Here is a 17,200-nt window from a genome sequence, read left to right on the forward strand (position 1 = left end):
CGCACGGAGGAGCCCCGCTGGAGGGGACGCCTGGCCACGGCTCCCTGCTTCGCGGAGGAGGGTGTCTCACCCCTGGGCTCGGGTGCGTACCTGTGGGGGTGCGGAGCCTCGCAGTAGCGTCAGTGCAGCGGTAAGAGTGCAGCTGCCCACCGCTTCTCCTCGCTGCTCCTCACCCAGCTGTTTGGAGAAGGAGAGAGCATTTCTAATCAGCCATATGGCGCCAGTTTATTTGCCGTGGTAAGTTAAAGTGGACATCATTGGTCAGCATCTTGCATGCACATTTTGACACCGAGTTCCGGGAGTACCTGCGGAAGAGACGGTGGCAGGTCGGGTCCGTGGAGTTACACCGCGTCGCCGGCTTGTAGCACCCCATCCCTGCCTGCGCCCGCTACCTCGCCGCGGCGGCCGCCCGGGGTTGCACCGTGCGACTCCTGCAGCCAGAGAAAGATTATGTAAACACGTGCGGTCTGGAACGTGAGTAATGAAGTTGACTTCTTGTGGCAAAAATTAATAAGTGGCTGTTTTACGCGTGACGGAGGAGTCTCCTGTGTGAAAGCCGAGTCACCTGGGTAGTGATGGATACACGCACCGCCAGGCACAGGTGACTCAGGGAGATTCGCCCTTTACCCATGTGATCAAGTGGACAATTGTAGTCCGTGCCTCTAACTTGCTACTTGGCAAATATGAAATCATCACAAACACATCTTTCTCCTCCTCCTGGCCTGTCGGACCCTGTTTAACCCTTGCTTCAGAGGACGCTTCACACAGCGTACCAGCTGTGTGCACTGGTCACAGTTTCCGGAATGGCCCGTGCCGGCCCGTGCGGCAGGCGGCCTTGCACCGACCTGGTCCTCCCGGGAGTCCCTGTGGCGTGTGTGGGATGCCACCTCTGGAGATAAGGGCAGCTGGCCAGAGTGCCCATCCCAGAAATGGCGTGTCCTGCCACACCAGCCCAGCGTGACACATTGCCCCGGCACGTGTCCCGGGATGGGATGCTCTCCAGGGTCCTCAGGGTACCGCCCGCCGGGCACACACACACGGCAGCTCTCTTGAACCCCAGGGCCCGCTCACAGCGAGTCCTGGGCTGCTTTTGTTCCTTGCTGCCTGTCTGTAAGGGACGCATCTGCTTCGTGTGACTCGTGTGTATTCTGCCTCCCGGGCTCAGAGAAGTCGTTAGCCTCGCACGCCTCGCACGCCTCACACGCCTCACATGCCTCCCGGTCTTCCCATGTGCTGTGCTTTCCCGCGTATCCGTGCGGCACCTACAACGTGTCCTGCAGTCACTGCCACCTTGGTTCAGGTGCCACCTTCTCCTAGGAGACTTCCCACCATCCCGGTCTCTGCTGCTTCCCTTCCTGGACAACCAGCTGGTGGCCTTCAGGCCATCCTTCCTTGAGATGCTTGCATTTCCGTTACCGTCTGTCTGTCTCCTCCTGGGACAAGTGACCACAGGGTCAAACGGACGAGGGTCCAGTCTCAGTTTCATTAAATACTCGCTGGTCTGACATTGGAGGAAGATGCTCTCTGAACCTCCAATGTCCCATCCATAAAGTGGGACAACATTAGTTTCTAGTTCAGTTTGTAAGGTCGTTAGGATTAGACAATGTGCCTGGCACATAGTAGCTGCTCATTAAATACTTGTTCAACCACTGGATGGAGGAAGTGGGACTTTGGCAGCGTCTATCAATTTCTAGACTGGAGAGAAGGAGGGAGGCGTATGGCAGGGACACAGGTGCAGTGTGTAAGCCAGCTGCGCAGGGGGACAGTGACTCCATCCGGCTGGGGACGTGTTAGGGACCAGGAAAACGCAGCCCTGGACAAGTAGATGAGGGAGACTGTGGGAGGCCTCAGATACCCGGCCAGGACTCTGTCCTGCAGGCACTGGGAGCAAACAAAGGCTCTAGAACTGTGTGTGTGCACGTGTGTGTGTGTGTGCGTGTGCGTGTGTATGTGTGTGTGTGTGTGAGAACGGGATGACAAGGCGGGTTTGCAGTGCTGCTAGGTGGGGAGCAGTGTGTGGGGGCCACATTGCTGTAGGGGTCTTGGTTCCTCGCTCCCTCTGGCCTCCACCCTCACCCCACCCCCACAGCTCAGCCCCACGCAGCGGCTGGGCCTGGTCCCGTGACCCCCCCCCCCACCCCCCGGCTCCGTCAGGGGGTCAGGGTGCCGACGTGTTGCCGAGGGAGGATGTGACGCGGAGCCCCTGGAGTGTCACATTAGAGCGGTTTGGGTTTCTCTTACTGCTGGCATTGATTACTATTAATTAAGGTTGGTATTTACAATCAGAGGGAGTGCAGGAGCGGATCACTTTTTATTAATCACTATTCTGGATTCATCATCAGTCATCATTATCAAAATATTCAGACGGTGGACAGTGGCTGCGTTTTTACATCAAGTAAATGACTAGATTATACTACATTATGTGGTGCGTATGTTCTTGGGCACCCTCTCCTCCCTGGCTTTGCCTGTTGTCCCCAAACCGTCCTCGGCCTCCTGCTGTTTACCCTCCCCTCCCCCTGCCCCTTCCCCCTCCCCCGCCTTCCCTTCCCCCTCCTCCCTTCCCTCACTGTAAGTGACGCCATCCTGTACCCCTGCAACTGCTTTTCCTTTCAACAACGTGGCTTTACGACCACCTTATGTTTCGACTCAGATCTGTCCCACCGCTTTGCCTGTCCGTGGAGCATAGCCACAAAACTGACACGCCGTGGCCTTTTACGTTTTTTTGCCATTCCCCAACCCGTGAACATCTAAGTCATTGCGTCCCGTTTCTTCCCCTTGCCGCCATCGTCAGTGCCACGGTGGCCACGCCGTGTGCGCCTCGGAGCAGGCGGCGAGAGCAGGGCGTGCAGGACGCAGCCCCCGCCCCCGCCCCCGGCTCGCCAGCCCCTTGTCCACATCCGTCCTGGCTCTGCTGGGCTTTGCGAGGGTCCCCCTCCTCCCCATGTCCCATGTTCGAATCCCGCCCACGCCTTCAGGTGCCGGGCAGGTGCCTGCTCTTCCGGGGGCTTAGAGCTACCTGCTTCCTCCTATCAAACTGTCCTAGGAACTTGGCGCTTTAGAATCAGGGCCATTCGGTAGCTTTCCTATGAATTTTGAGCCCCGTGAAGACAGGGACACAATCTAATTCATTTCTCCCCCTGGTCATCGTAGATGCCCACTAAGGGTCTGTGCCTGAAGTGTGTGTGGACCCGGTGGCTGTTCCACGTGTTCCGTAAGAGGGAAGCTCTCACCACTCTTCATTTCTTTTCTCCCTCCGGGATTTTCCTGCCTCCTGCCCTCTGTCTTCCTCCGCCCCTTGTCCTGCCTGGGGACCCCCAGTGTGTCCCTTCCGAGCCGCACGAAGCTGTGGGCTTGGCAGTGAGCTTGATCCTAGTGGGCTCCGGTCATTAGCGTTCCGGCATTTGGAATGAGAAAATGGGATCTAGGGGGTCCTGGTCCTCCACTTAGGGTTTTTTTTAAGTAGGTAAACAATTGTAGGTAATTCAGTTTGTCTGTTAATGGCACAGGTGGATTCACTAAGAGGGAAAATGTCGCTGCGTTGTGGACACACACTGCATACAATTCAACGAGAATCGGCCTCTGACGGCAGCAGTAAATGTCATTGATCGCTCCTGAAGGAATATTGCTTAACAACGAATAAAACACCTTTCCCAGGTTATTCTGTGGGTCTGACTTAAAATCTAAAAGGAAATAGGGACACTGACCGCCTCTGTCACTCCCGACCCTATGGCTGGAGGCAGGGGACCTCGCAGGGACGGACCATCGGGCCTCTGTTCTCAAGCGGGTCCCTCTCATGGCTTCTCAAGCCCTCCTCCCAGAGGGGAGGGAAGGAGGCTCAGAAGTCTCTAGTGGCTTTGTGCACTTCTGCCAGCCTCCCTGGACTCACCTGCCCACCTGCCTCCTGGACCCAGGTCCTGCGGTTCTGCCGCAGCCGCTATTCCCCAGCTCCGCCACACGCTCCAGTGAGGGCCTTTGCACTTGCTGCCCCAGGGCCTTTGCACTTGCTGCCCCAGGGCCTTTGCACTTGCTGCCTTCTCTGCATTAAGTCCCACTTACTTCTCCCTGACGACCCTTCCAATGTCACAGCTCGTCTCTGTTGTGCCCTCCTCGCTCCGCCAGTCCCTCACCACCATCCCACCCTGGCGTACGTAACTGTTTGGAAGTGCCTTATTTATTTCTGTTGGCATGTTGTCTATCTCGCCACTAAAGTGCAGGCTTCGTGAGGACAGGGGTGGTGTCCATTTTGTCCAGGGCCTAGAAGGGTTCACGATACGAGAAAAATACATTGTATATGATAATACACGAATCCCACGGCATTCGTGGTACAGCAACAAGCACCGACGGACCGAGTGTGTTGAATGAATCTCTGCAGAGTCACATGATAACACACACGCATTTTATAAAACAGCCACCTGCCAGGGCATGAAAAACTGTGCCTTGGCTTCCTCTCCAATGGGTCTCCCTCTAAGCAGAATGTTCTCCTTTACGGCAAGGAGAGAGCGGGGCTTCCCAGCAGCGGCCGGTGCTGCCCGCGGTCTCGCTCTGCAGACCGAGACCTCCACCGGGCCTTGCCGGAGACAGCAGCCGCGAGGTGCGGCCACGGCAAACTCTCGACTTTACCTGGAGAATAAAAGAACTTAAGCGAAGTGCAATCCGTGGTAGTTATCACCATCTAGAATAAAAAACAAAGTGATTCTTTCTCTCCCTCTCAGGGGATCAGCTGTTGTTGGCAGAGACTTCGGTCAGGGACTACAGTTTTCTTGTTCAATAGAAATAAAAATCTGTCTACTTTCTCTGGCACTGAAGAAAAACAGACATTCTTTCTTTCTTCTTCTTCCTCTTCTTTTTTTTTTCTTTTAAATGAAAAGCACTTCTGTCGGTCGAGGACAAGACACCTAGGGCCACCTTTCTCCAGACCTCCGCGTCCTCAAAGGGGCCGGGGAACAGAGGTCCGAAGAGCTGTTTTGTGGATAATTCTTGGAGTTTTTTTTTCCCCCCCGGGAGAAAGCTTTATGTTTGACCCTGAAAATCGGATGTTAAGAAATATATGCCGTGAAGTCATTTTGGGTGATTTAACCTAAACTTCCTGTGAGCCCTCAGGCAGAGGCTTCGAGGTTGGGAGGCTCTTGCTGTCGGTCTGGCTGTGCCCCGGTGGGGTTGGAGGTCCCCTGTGGGCCCCCTGCCTCAGCTCCTGCAGGTCCAGGGGCAGGCTGCCCCCCGCCTCCAGGGTCCCGGTGACCTCTGACCTCGGAGAGCCCTTCGGATGCGGGGGTGCTAGTGGAGCCCACGGGCTTGGGACCGTGTCAGGCGTGGTCTGAATCCCAGTTCTGCACAACACACTGCTAGATCCCGTACCGAGTCCCAGCTCCTTCGTGTGCATTCTGGGGATAATAGTACTTACCTCGTACGGCTGTTGTGAGAATTAAATGATCATTATCCTCATTCTAAAAACAGACAGTGCAGCACATAGCAGGCGCTTGGTAAATGTTCTCCTCCCTGCGTTCTCTCTCTCTCTCTCTGTCTCAGCTGCCCTGAAATGTGCTCCTTCAAGTGCCCACACATGGCCCTGGCATGTCCCAGGGCCCTGGAGGTCAGGTGTGACTCTCCCAAGGTCAAGGGACAAATGTTGGTTCCCTTGAGCCTCGTCTTGTGCCCTGTTCCGTGCCCATCTAAACCGGCATGTTGGGTGCACACGCATGTTGGCTTGGCTGATGCATCATCCCCGCGGGCGCTGGGAGGCCCCTCCTTTCCGGGGGTCCCAGGTTTCTGCAGCTATTTTTGCCTGTCTGGGGCCACACTGGCCTGTCCAGGGACCACGGATTCTGTGGTTCCCCCAGAGTTGCTTGTCGCCGGCTAACTCCTGAGTCCTTTTCTGGGGGCCCGAGAAGCCCCATCCTCTCCCCAGGCCTGTACTGCCGCCCTGGGGTTCTGGACCCCATGTTAGTTAGGATGACGCCGGCTGCAGTTACGGAGGCCCCCTAAGATCTCAAAGTCATGACCGTAACAGTTTACCCTTTTCCTCTCCCATCAGTGTTGGTCGTGGGGAGCTTTCACTTAGGGACCAGCTCAGTGACCTCCCCTCCATCGTCAGTCTGCAGTTCCCGAGTCACCCAGGGCGCGGAACCAGCTGTCAGGAAACGGGGGACAAGGAGGAAGGGTGGCACACTTCACGTTGTCCAAACTCCGCTGGCCCAAAGCGGGTCGCTGGCTCTAGCTGCGCGCGGCCAGCCCGGGGTGCCCGCCGGGGAGAGCACTTGCAGCCGCTGCTCTCGGTCGGGTCGTGGACGGAGACGCAAACCGTGGTTAGAAGCTGCCTCCTCCGCAGACCGGATGTGGAAAAGACCCACAACTGTCCCTTTAGTCCCATCAGCCGTCTCCCCTTGGCACAGAGGGACAGGGTGCCTTCGGAGAGTCCTTGGTTTCGGGGACCTGCTGCACACCCCACCTCCCCAGCGCTGGCCGCCTGCACTCGCGCTGTTCACGCCTCCCGGGCTTTTGTCCACGTCACTGATAGGAACAGGCCGCAGCGCAGCCTCCGGACGCGCCCTGGCACATCCCAGGGGACGGCCCTCCCGGCGACCTCGGTACTTTACTCCGCGCCCTTTCGGTACGGGTGGTTAGCCGGGCGCTGGCCCACCGCTCTGCCTTGCTTTGGTGTCCATTCCCCCTTCCTATCCCCATGGAAATCAAAACACCCTTCCGATACGCAGGGCCGCTGTGTCGAACGCGGTTCTGGATCCCGCCAGCCTGGGGAGCCAGTTCTCAGGGCGCCCGCGCTGGGCTCTTGGGGTGCTGTTCCCACTTCTGGGTTTTCCCCGACTTCTTTTAAAAAGTGAGATCCGTGCTGGAGTCAGTCTTGGAATCCGTTGTCCGTGAGCTGGAGGGTTTGGCCTTCCCTTTCTGCACAGTTCCTCGAATGTCACCACAGGGGGTTTCAGCGTCCTCTGGGTTTGCGACGTGGAACTCACGGGATTCTGGAGATGGGAATTCTGGCCGGTCTCTCTGGTGGTCTTTTCCATCTGTCTCCGGCCCCCCACTGGTGACGGGGTCCCTCCTCCTTCCTGAGGACCCTCTGCTCCCTGAGCTGACAGCCGTCCCATCTTCCTGGGACTGCCCAGCGCGGTGGCTCCGCCCCGTGTACCAGACCGTAGTTCCTTCCTCAGTCTGTGTTCTTGCTCCGAATCAAACTTTTAAAAAGCACTTTTTAGCTGCCCTTAATAATGTTTTGCTTCCTTGACCTGTGTTAAAGGTAAGGTCATTTCAATCCCCACTACTTATGTTTAAGATTCCCAAGGAATGCATCCCTAGACTCTGATGCCCTGGAATCCCACCTTTCCTTACTCCAAGTGCTTTGAGCCCTGGCATGTTAAAATTTAGGATACAGATTGGTTAACGATTAATTACAAACATTTATTGAGTTCTTTAAAAAAATGCCAGGTGATGTGCTAACTTACTAAATGGATTTAATCCTCATGACAACTGTTTGAGGTAGGCACTGATTTTATCCTCTAGGGACAAATGGGGATCTGGGGTTCAGAGATGTCAAGTAACTTCTCCGGTGCCACACAGGACGTGCTGGAGCTTGGATCCCAGCCCATGTCTGTTTCACTCCAATGCTGTGTTGGAAACCGCCATGACCCCACACTGCCTCACCGCACTCAGCAAGGTTCGGGGAACTCTAAGACAGAGTAATTGTAGTTGTCCAAATGCTTGTTTTTTCTGCTGCAACTGTTATAGCTCTTCCTCATTAGTTAGAACAAAATGTAGAGTTAAAAAATCCCCTAATTACATTCTCCATGGTCTGGAAAATGAAGTCGTCATAAAGATAGGTCAGGATCTTGCCAGATGAATGAAAATGACAGTGGTGATATCTGTTCCTCCCAGGAAGGTCTGGGCCTTGCCTTTAGGGCTAACGTGCGGTCAGATGGTGAAAGTGCCCGTCAGCCGGCCTCCCGACTGGTTGAATTGGGGCTTCCGTCTGCAGCAAGCCACCTGGTTCTCCCAGCTGGGTGTCTCACAGTGAGACCACTTCTGTCCCTCCCTCCCTGGGCTCACCTGTGGCTTCTCTTGCGTGCTGCCGGCCTCGGACACCCAGGATCCCGGAACACCGCTGCTTACCTTTTCTACCAGGTCGGTTCTTTGGGACTGAGGAGCCCTGGTGACCGGGGCAGCCCACCTCCCGCCTCCCGCCCTCCTGGCTTCCGCCCGGCCCCAACATGAGGTTCTATTTAATGCTCTGCGGGCCAGTGCCCAGCTCGCTTGAACCAGTGACGTTTTTGACCGTTCCCTTCCTTATGTGCATGTCCGGGTCCCTCCCACACTCCCTTCCCTCTGGGTCGTACCTGTTGTGCTTTGGGACCTGCAGGACACGAGGTCACTGAGCAGGCAGCCTCCATCAGCATGGTCGGCTGGCCTCAGGGGGGACGTGATCCCCTCTCCCTCTGTGACACGCAGCAGAGTCCCAGCTGGGACCTGCTCCAGGGTCCTGGGCCCCCTAACATGTGCTGCCAGCACCTCAGACTCAGCAGGTCCCAGACACCTGCCTCCAGGTGAATTTCTTCTCCTGTGTTCCCCGGCTTGGCGCGTGGCACCCACCTCTCCCCAAGCCTCAGCTGGCCAGAGTGCCCAGGAGGTAGCCAAGGTGACGCCCCCCACACCGCAGGGAGACCTGTCTTTCTGCTTTCTAAGGAACGCTCGCATTTATCCCACTGTGTCCCCAGCCAGTGACTTATTTCAGGTGTCATGCTTTGCCCTCTTGCACGCAGCTGCTGTCTGGTCTCTGTCCCTGTAGCTCGCTCTCTCGTCCAAACCGGCGTTCCCCAAATGCCTGAAAAGATCTACCTAACCAGCAAGTCTAATCACGCCACTTCCCAGTTTCACGCAACCCGTGTGCCTTGAGAGAAAGGCCAGGTCTGACGGGAGCCGTCAGGGTCCAGCCCTTGTCTGTCCCTGTGGGTGCGTCTCTCCGTCCCCGCACTCTCGGTGTGGGTGGGGCTGACTCCTGCCTCCCCGCGAAGACTCCTTCGGCTGCTGTCCCTCTGTCCCCAAGTCCATGGTCCCCAGCCCATCCGTCCACCTGTACACTGCACCACACCCGCGTCGGCTCTCCGACACCTGGCTGGGACACACCCCAGACACTTTGTTGAGTGAGTGAATGTTCCAGAAATTCACATTCAGCTGTGGAGGGGGTTTCCTCTCATCTGGGCTCTTCAATATATCAGGTAACTCTTTTGCCCCTTTCCCTCACTCCACGGTTTCCTTCAAGCCTCTAGCTGGGTTTTTTTTTTTTTTTTGGTAACAGCTTTATTGAGATATAATTCCCATGCCAGACAATTCGCCCCTGCAAAGTGTGTAACTCAGTGGTTTTTAGTATATTCAGAGAGTAGTGCAGGTGTCGCCACAATCAATTTTAGAACATGTTTATCATCCCCCAAAAGATGCCCTGTAACCTTTAGCTATTCGTTGCCAACTCCCACTCCCCAGCCCGCGGCAGCCGCTGGTCTACTTTGTCCCTGTTCTGGACGCCCTCCTGCTGTGCACGCTCACCGCTGTGCGGGACCTGAGGTCCTCGTTTGAGTCCCTTGAGCAAGTAATGGACTTTCTTTTTCCTTCCTTCCTTCTCCTTCCTTCCTTCCTGTCTTCTCTCAGTCTCTTTAGCAAAGACTGTGGCACTCAAGCAATGGCTCTTGCTTTTTCTGGGACTCCAGAAAAGGGGGACGATATCTTTTCTTTGTTATGAGGATTAATCACTTTGTTTGTGAAGTGCTATAAGGGTTGTATAGTAGAAAATCAAACTATTGTTGGTTTTGTTTAATTGTTCCAAATTAAGGTTATATTTTCAGGTGTTTTATTTTCTTAATTTAGTCGACCTCATTAGCAAAAAAAAAGTGAAGTTTCTGAGGAAGCTGTTCCAGGCTGCTTTTATCCTTTCTGTCAACCTGGGGATCCCACAGGGACAGGAGGTGGCCTCAGGGGGGGCAGAGGCTGGGAGGCTGCCCAGAGCGCCGGCAAGTCACGCATCCATGGTGGGGGGCGGGGCGTCACTTTAATTCCCCAGGAAAGTGAGGGGCTCTCCGTGTACAAGTGACATATGTGTTTTCTATAATCACTTAACTGTTTTGGGTCTACTTGGTCCTAGTGCCACACAGCATTTCCTTGGGTCAGATAAAGGGCGAGTGCCTAGAATTCGCCAAGAGGAGATAAACCACTAAATACAAGGAGCACAGATCACCTTTTCTAGTATTTAAAAATTGCAGACTCAAAGAAAGAACCAGTTTTCATTTTTGGTCTATCGAATCACAGCAAATATTAAAACCCCAAACCGCTGGCTGCCAAGGGCACAGGGGGCCGGGACTCCCAAGCCCGCCGGTGGCGCCCGCCCCGGTGGACACGCTGTGGAAGACAGTTCGTCAATAGCTCTCAGGAGTGTCGCGCTTGTTGACCCAGCGATTCTGCCTCTGAGGATCCATTTTAAGACACGTATCCAAAGTATGAGAAAAGCTGTCTACATGGAAGTGTTCCTTACAGCATCATTCAACATGTCAAATATTAAAGCAGGAACTGTGCTTAGACGTGTGGCATGGGGCATGCGTGGGCACAGCTCCTTCCCGGGCTGGTTTTCAGGAGGGCACACAGCAGGAAAGAGGGCGGCACAGTGGAGCGGGGGCCGGGGCAGGGCGCTGGGGGGATTTGCACAGCAAAGCAGGCAGGAGAAATCCGGATGATTGCCGTGGGGGGTGAAGGCATGCACTCATAGGGCTTCTCGGTCTCTCCTCTCTCTCTCTCTCTCTCTCTCTCTCTCTCTCTCGTCCACTTATTTTATGACGTGTGACATAACTTCCATAAACACTGTAAAAAGACAGAATTAGGAAACTCAACCCCCGGCACATCTTGGGAAGGTCAAACATACTGTTTTCATCAAGAACCTGACGCGAGGACGGAAGAGACAGCCGCATAATGATCCCGTTCCCTGGCATCCCACAGAAAATGACAATTTTACCCGTTCCCTGAAACAAATCTTGCCTAACTTTGATCGTCCAGCAATTAGAACTTTGGCATACAATCTTTCTTCTTCAACTCCTATAATTAGTGGTCTCCAATTATATGAATCAATTTCAATTTCTATAAATCAGATGATTTAGAGAGAAGGCTGTTCAATTTCCTTTTCAACTGTATGGTTTCAGCGGCAATAAAACTCTCAGCTTAAAATATCAGGATGCAACTTGCTCCAGAAATATTACCCAGCTCATGTGGGGTTTCTGCCAGCCCCCTCAAGGCACAGGTTTGTAGGTGGCGTCGCTCGCCTGTCTGCCCCTGAGTCCTGTCGAATCTTTCTTTAGGGGGGTCGGACACCTGCTTCCCTCGCCGTCTGGGGTGGGCATCGCCGGACCCACACGGTGCTCTTGCAGGGGGACCTAGCCTGGACCCCGCTGCGTCTGTGCGATGCTAGCCAGAGTGCACATTCCCCGCCTCCTTTTCCTTTTGATCCTGGGCTTGGCAACATGAGTGGCCCTTTAAGGTTTCTGGGAGGCGTGACCCCTGCAGCGTGTCCCCGTCATCGCCGCACTGCCGTTAGCTGGGCTTCGGCAAGGGCCCGTCACATCCCGCTACTCCGTGGGGCTCTCGTTGAATTAATTCCCAACTGGTCCATCCCTCGAATTTGGAGATGTTTTCTTTTTCTCCCTTAGTCTTGTATCGTGTCAGATGTGATTTCTTCCATTCCGCAAGGAGTAGATCTTATTATGAAGTTTAAAAATTCAAAAAGTAAAACTATTTAGCTATTTGGTATTAAAACAAAATCTGGGAGTCTCAACAGACTCTTCCCGGCATTAAATCCCGTGGACGCTGTGATGTGGTGTTAACCCTCCCCCTCTGCTGGAAGGAAGGAAACGGGGCAGAGGGCAGGTCGAGGGGTGCGCTCCGGGCAGCTGCACCGAGGAAGGTTCTGGGCTGCAGAACTGTGGTCTCATTTCACTCCCTTCTCCCCTCGGAGGAGGTGAGAGGCCAGGACTTCAGTTTGCTGCTGATGTGGTTTTTAGCAAGATGTCTTCTTTTTGTTGGAGATTGGCTTGTGGCTTTTATATACTCTTAAATTCGGCTTATGTTGAATTATTATTGTTCTTCGTCTCCTACATCACTTCCAGTTCCCACAGCATTAGAGTGTCTTTAAGTGCCAGGGCTGCTGACTGAGGTTTCTCGACAAATAGGTCGTGGACGATCAGGATGGCGTGCGTGGCCTAACCACGTACCAGCGAGTCCGGCCCTCTGGTAGCATTGCAGGGACGGAAAACTCCCAACCCGTAGCTGAAGTTCTCTTTTGGAACCTGGGGCTAGGAAGAAATGTGTCAGCAAGACAGTGTCCCCGACCCCAAGGGGACAAGGCCCATCTGTCACGGGGAGCTCGGTTAAGCAGGAGATTGAAAACAAAACAGAGAAGCACGAAGGAAGTTCCAGCCATGGGTAACTTTGCCGCTGTTAACAATCGTGCATTGAACAATAACAACTTCAAAACATATGACATTACGTTGAGAAAAAATGGAATATAAAACTGTATGTAATTTCTGTTTTGTTTATATTTGAATATATGTCTTTTTAATCATATTGCAATAAATATGATTAGAAAGAAATCTATAAAAGTATGACTGACAGCCATAGGTGATAGAATCAGAAGTGATTTTCATTTTCTTTTTATACCTTTGTTTCCTAAATTTCTACAACAGATATGGAATTACTTTGATAAATAAAATGCAAAAGGTTGTCTAACAAGCTAAACAAGTAGAATAGAATTCAAATTGGTCATATATCGCTGTGTCCTATTTGACACGTTCTCAGAGGGCCCAGACTTTGCTCTTTCATACACCCTCTCAGAGCCAAGCACGTGCTTTAAACCTACACACTCCTAGTGAGGCCCTCATTTGTACCCAACACATATTTTAACTGAGTTAGGTTTTTCTTCTTTCTTTCTTTTCTTTTTTTTTTTGAGACAGAGTCTTGTTCCGTCACCCTGGCTAGAGTGCCATGGCGTCATCGTAGCTCACAGCAACCTCAAACTCCTGGGCTCAAGCAATCCTCCTGCCTCAGCCTCCCGAGTAGCTGGGACTACAGGTGCACACACCACTGCGCCCAGCTAATTTTTTGTTTCTATTTTTAGATCCTTGGCTAATTTTTCCCATTTTTAGTAGAGATGGGGTCTCATTCTTGCTGAGGCTGGTCTCAAACTCCTGAGCTCAAGCGATCCTCCTGCCTCGGCCTCCCAGAGTGCTGGGGTTACAGGCGGGAGCCGCCGTGCCCGGCCTGAGTTAGGTTTTTGATTTTACTTGGTCCGAGTGCACATGAACTCGGTGCAGAGAAAAACACTGATTATTGGAGGATAAAAGCCATGGCCAACCAACATTTTTTTTTTTTTTTAACCAAGTTGACCTCTTGTTAGACCAGGAAATAGTTTTGTTGCTGGGTAAACACAATCTTCACCTCATCCTTTCTTGATGAGCCTGGAGGGATGGGATGACTCCCCAGGGCTAGCGGGAGTAGACACTATTAGGCGAGTTTTCTTCAGTCAGGGTAAGAGAGTCATAAATATTCAAAGTGAACATTTCGGAGTTTACAGACCTTTCTTCTCCGGGACGGGGCTCGGTGTCATCGTTGAGATCTTCATTTTACTGATGAGAAAACAGTATCTGTGCAGCAGCGGGGCCAGCTCACATCCCTGCTTAACTTGCCGGGGAAACAGAACGTGGGCTGCGGGTTTCGATGCTGCTTTCGCTGGAGGTTGTACTAAGTTGCAGTCCCACCAGATGAGCACGCTTTTAACCCTGACTCAAGCGTTCCAAAAGCAGTCCATGTAACCAGAAATATTTGTATCCCCGTAATACTTTGAAAAAAACACATTGCCATCAAGCGTCAACTTTGTAGGGTCACCGTGGGCTCCCCCCACTGTCCTCGGAGATAGCATCCAACACTTAGAGAGAGAAGGCTCTGCGCTGGCCGGCAGCGGGCTTGTCTCCCCTCTCCCACATGCTCTTCCTGTAAGCAGGAATAAGGCACTATTGTTACCCAAAGGGCACTCTCTCCTAAGCATGTCCTAAGGCCCCCGAGTTGATGATGTCTTTTGCTGTGATACAATACCGGGAAATGTCAAGTATTTGGGATTGCCCACTAAAGAGTTTTTATTTTGGTATAAGAAGAGATGGGCTTTTAAATTTTAATGCAAAAAAATTGGATTTGGAAGGGAAAATGTAAAAGTTGGTAACAATGAAGACTTTGTTTGCGAGGCGTCCAGCCCAGTGACTAATGGCCCAGCTGCTCGTCGGCACGGCCGTCCTTGGGGGTGTCAGCAGGGACAGAAGTGGGCAGGCGCCGGAGACGCAGGACTCAGGTTGGGACGCGGGGGTCCGGCGGGGTGTGTGTGCAAAATCCAATCACGAGAGTGTTTAAGTACCAGGAGTGTCTACTGGGGCCTTTTAGAGAACCCTGGTTTGTGTGGCTAAAGAGAATGATGCCGTCTTCCTCCTGAGCGGTGGAATCCTGACTCAAGAGGAGGTGCACTTTGGATAATTGCAATCTTCCTCCCCTTAAACTCCTTTGAAATGGCATCAGGAGAGCACCTTTCAGGAAGACGCTCACACTGAGGCTCTTGTTCCTTTAACGGCACAAGGGGAACAAAATAAGCCAGGAGGCTCCCCCTCTCCCGTTCGGTAAATTTTTCTAGGTTAAGATTATTCTTCCAAGTTTGTTTTCCAGGGTGTGCGAGCTGCAGCAGGCGACGCCGCAGCGTTTGCTGGGGGGGGGTGGGGGCTCCAGCGTCCTCCCCCGCTATCGGGTCGATAAGCGTACCTGGCAATACAATGCCGATCCACAGCTAAAAATAGCTGCCTTTTGTTGTGATCGCCCAGCACAAAGGGAAGGGACACAGGACCAGACTCACTTAGTCTGCGTCTTCTGCCCGCCCCTCCGGCCCTCCGAAGGCAAACAGTTCATCTTTCCTCTCAAATGGATTTTTCCTTTAAAGATGGAGGAGAGCAGAAATCGAGTCCTATCTGGGCCCACGTACTAAGGAAGATTCTTTTAAAATGATAGGTGCTAGGAAGCTCAGTTTAGGCATCTCGTGTCCCCCAAGCCAGTTTGGGTCGGATGGGATGACACTACCGTTGTCACATGTGGGGACTCCTCTCCGCAGGTCCAAGGGGGGAACTCAACAATTTCTTTCTTTCCTTTTTTTAAGTGCTCCTCAAAGATATACAAGCCGTTATTCTTCGTAAAATCCTGGTAGCCGTAGTTCAACTTTATGCTCCTTGATCAGTCTTGTGTATTCCCCCTGACTTTTGCTACATACAGTTTATTGCTCTAGATTAAGGGCCAGACACAAGGTTTTATTTCCTTTGTCTAAGTCCATCTTCCTTTGCCTTCTCGTTCACTCCCTGGGTATATGTACGTCGGGGAAGGGCACGGGGTGTTGGTTGTGTTTTGGGTGAGGGTGGGGGTGGGAAGGTTGGACCGCGGAGAGACACAGAATATTAATGAGACAGAAAGTGCTCTCTGAGCCTTATCTGCATAAAGAAAGATAAAGCCCATGTAAATAATATGTGTGTTTCCCATAATGAATGTCCCCTTTCTCTCCATTTCTGCATGGTATTAGAAATTGCGTTTTTATTATAGGAGACATTGGACGCACGCCAACAAGTTTTTCTTTTAACTTGATATTTTGGGCTCTGATCTTTGTTAGCACTACAATGGCATGTATCTCGTACAGTCAGAGGTCATTTCTATAGCTCCTTCCCCCTTCCCATCATTTCTGGGGAATGTTTGTTTTCAAAACAAAGCATCGAGTTAAAGCGTAGGTATCGTATATCAGAACATATTTCAAGGCAAAACTAAGAACACTCAAACCTTCCTTTTAAAGGTCAGATATTATTTATTATTATTATAAAAATGATCTGTGATTTATGAATTTAACTTCTCATAAACCTCCTTTGTAACAGAATATGCAGGCAGGGGCTTAACATTACATTGTTTTCTTTTGACAACGTATCCACGAGACCACAGCAGCTGTTCCTTTACTCACAATAGCAGATTAATTAACACAATCATATGCTGTTGGCTCTTACTCAATGAGTGGGTCTGCAGTGGGGTAGATAGGTAAATCCTTTAAATGCGGCCGAGATAAAGCACATACTAGGGTAGTTTCCCAACTAGCCAGTTTTGCTTCTGACTAGCCGGCCCTGGCAGGAGGGGTTCACGGACCACAGCCGCCCTGGGCTTGGGTTTCAGAGCCGGCCGCACCTATCTCAGCACCATAATGCCCGACATTTGCAAGACGCAAACATGTAAAAGCAGAAGACCTCTCAGAAATCAGCAGCTTCGGTTAAAATAGCAGTCAGTCTGCCGCCAGCATTTTGAGTCTGCAGTATTTTTTTAAAGTTCAATCATTGCTTTCCTTAAATATCTGCCTTGCTATTACTCACTTTTTTTTTTTTCTTTTTCTTTTTTTTTTTTTTTTTTGCCTATCCCTCAGAGCAGTGTTCTGGGCAACCGTCTTGACTTTGGTTTTTAAGTACTAGAAGATTTTTTTTCCCCCTTCTGTATGTGTGCTAATGAAAACGTGTGTAACTAAACCTTCTTCCCCTGCCCGGTCATTAGCCATGAGTAAGTATTTATTGGCAACTTTAGCTGACATTTCGGTGAACGTCAAACCTTTGTTAGGGAAAATGTAAGACTTTGCTTCAGAAACAGGCAAGCCCGTGTTGAGAACGAGGTAACCAGGCAGTGGGCTTAATAGAATTTCCTCCAGACTTTTTTTTTCCTAATGTCCATTACATATGCAACACTAATTTACTTTTTGTTGTTTTACTTAGCACAGAAATTGAAAATGTGACAAGCTTTGCTGGATTAAAAGGCTCATTTCCTAGACACATAGGCCAAGAGAAGGAATAAAAACAAATCCATAATTTGGAACCTCTTAGAGCATCCAGGTGGTAGAAATTCAAACTCTCACATCACTTCCTGCGTTTGTCGTAGGACTGAGATGTCTCTGGACCATCTCTGTCCTTTAGAAATAGATCGAAGTTTGGCCGTGTTTGGTCAGAGAAGTTCTGAGCACCTTGAAAAAACCACATCGTGAGGCTGAGGTCTCTTAAGCTCTGCTTAGTGGCTGTTCCCCGGGACCAGGCTCTGGAGAGCAGGTCCCCACAGGCTCCGGAAAATT

General features: G+C 51.9%; 1 protein-coding gene across 3 annotated transcripts in view; it reads left to right on the forward strand.

The window, feature by feature from the left end:
* ZNF536 (zinc finger protein 536) overlaps positions 1-17,200 on the forward strand; it is a 417,728-nt gene that overhangs the window by 209,056 nt on the left and 191,472 nt on the right. The window lies entirely within an intron of this gene.

This window comes from Eulemur rufifrons, chromosome 24 (assembly GCF_041146395.1).
Source record: "Eulemur rufifrons isolate Redbay chromosome 24, OSU_ERuf_1, whole genome shotgun sequence".
NCBI lineage: Eukaryota > Metazoa > Chordata > Mammalia > Primates > Lemuridae > Eulemur > Eulemur rufifrons.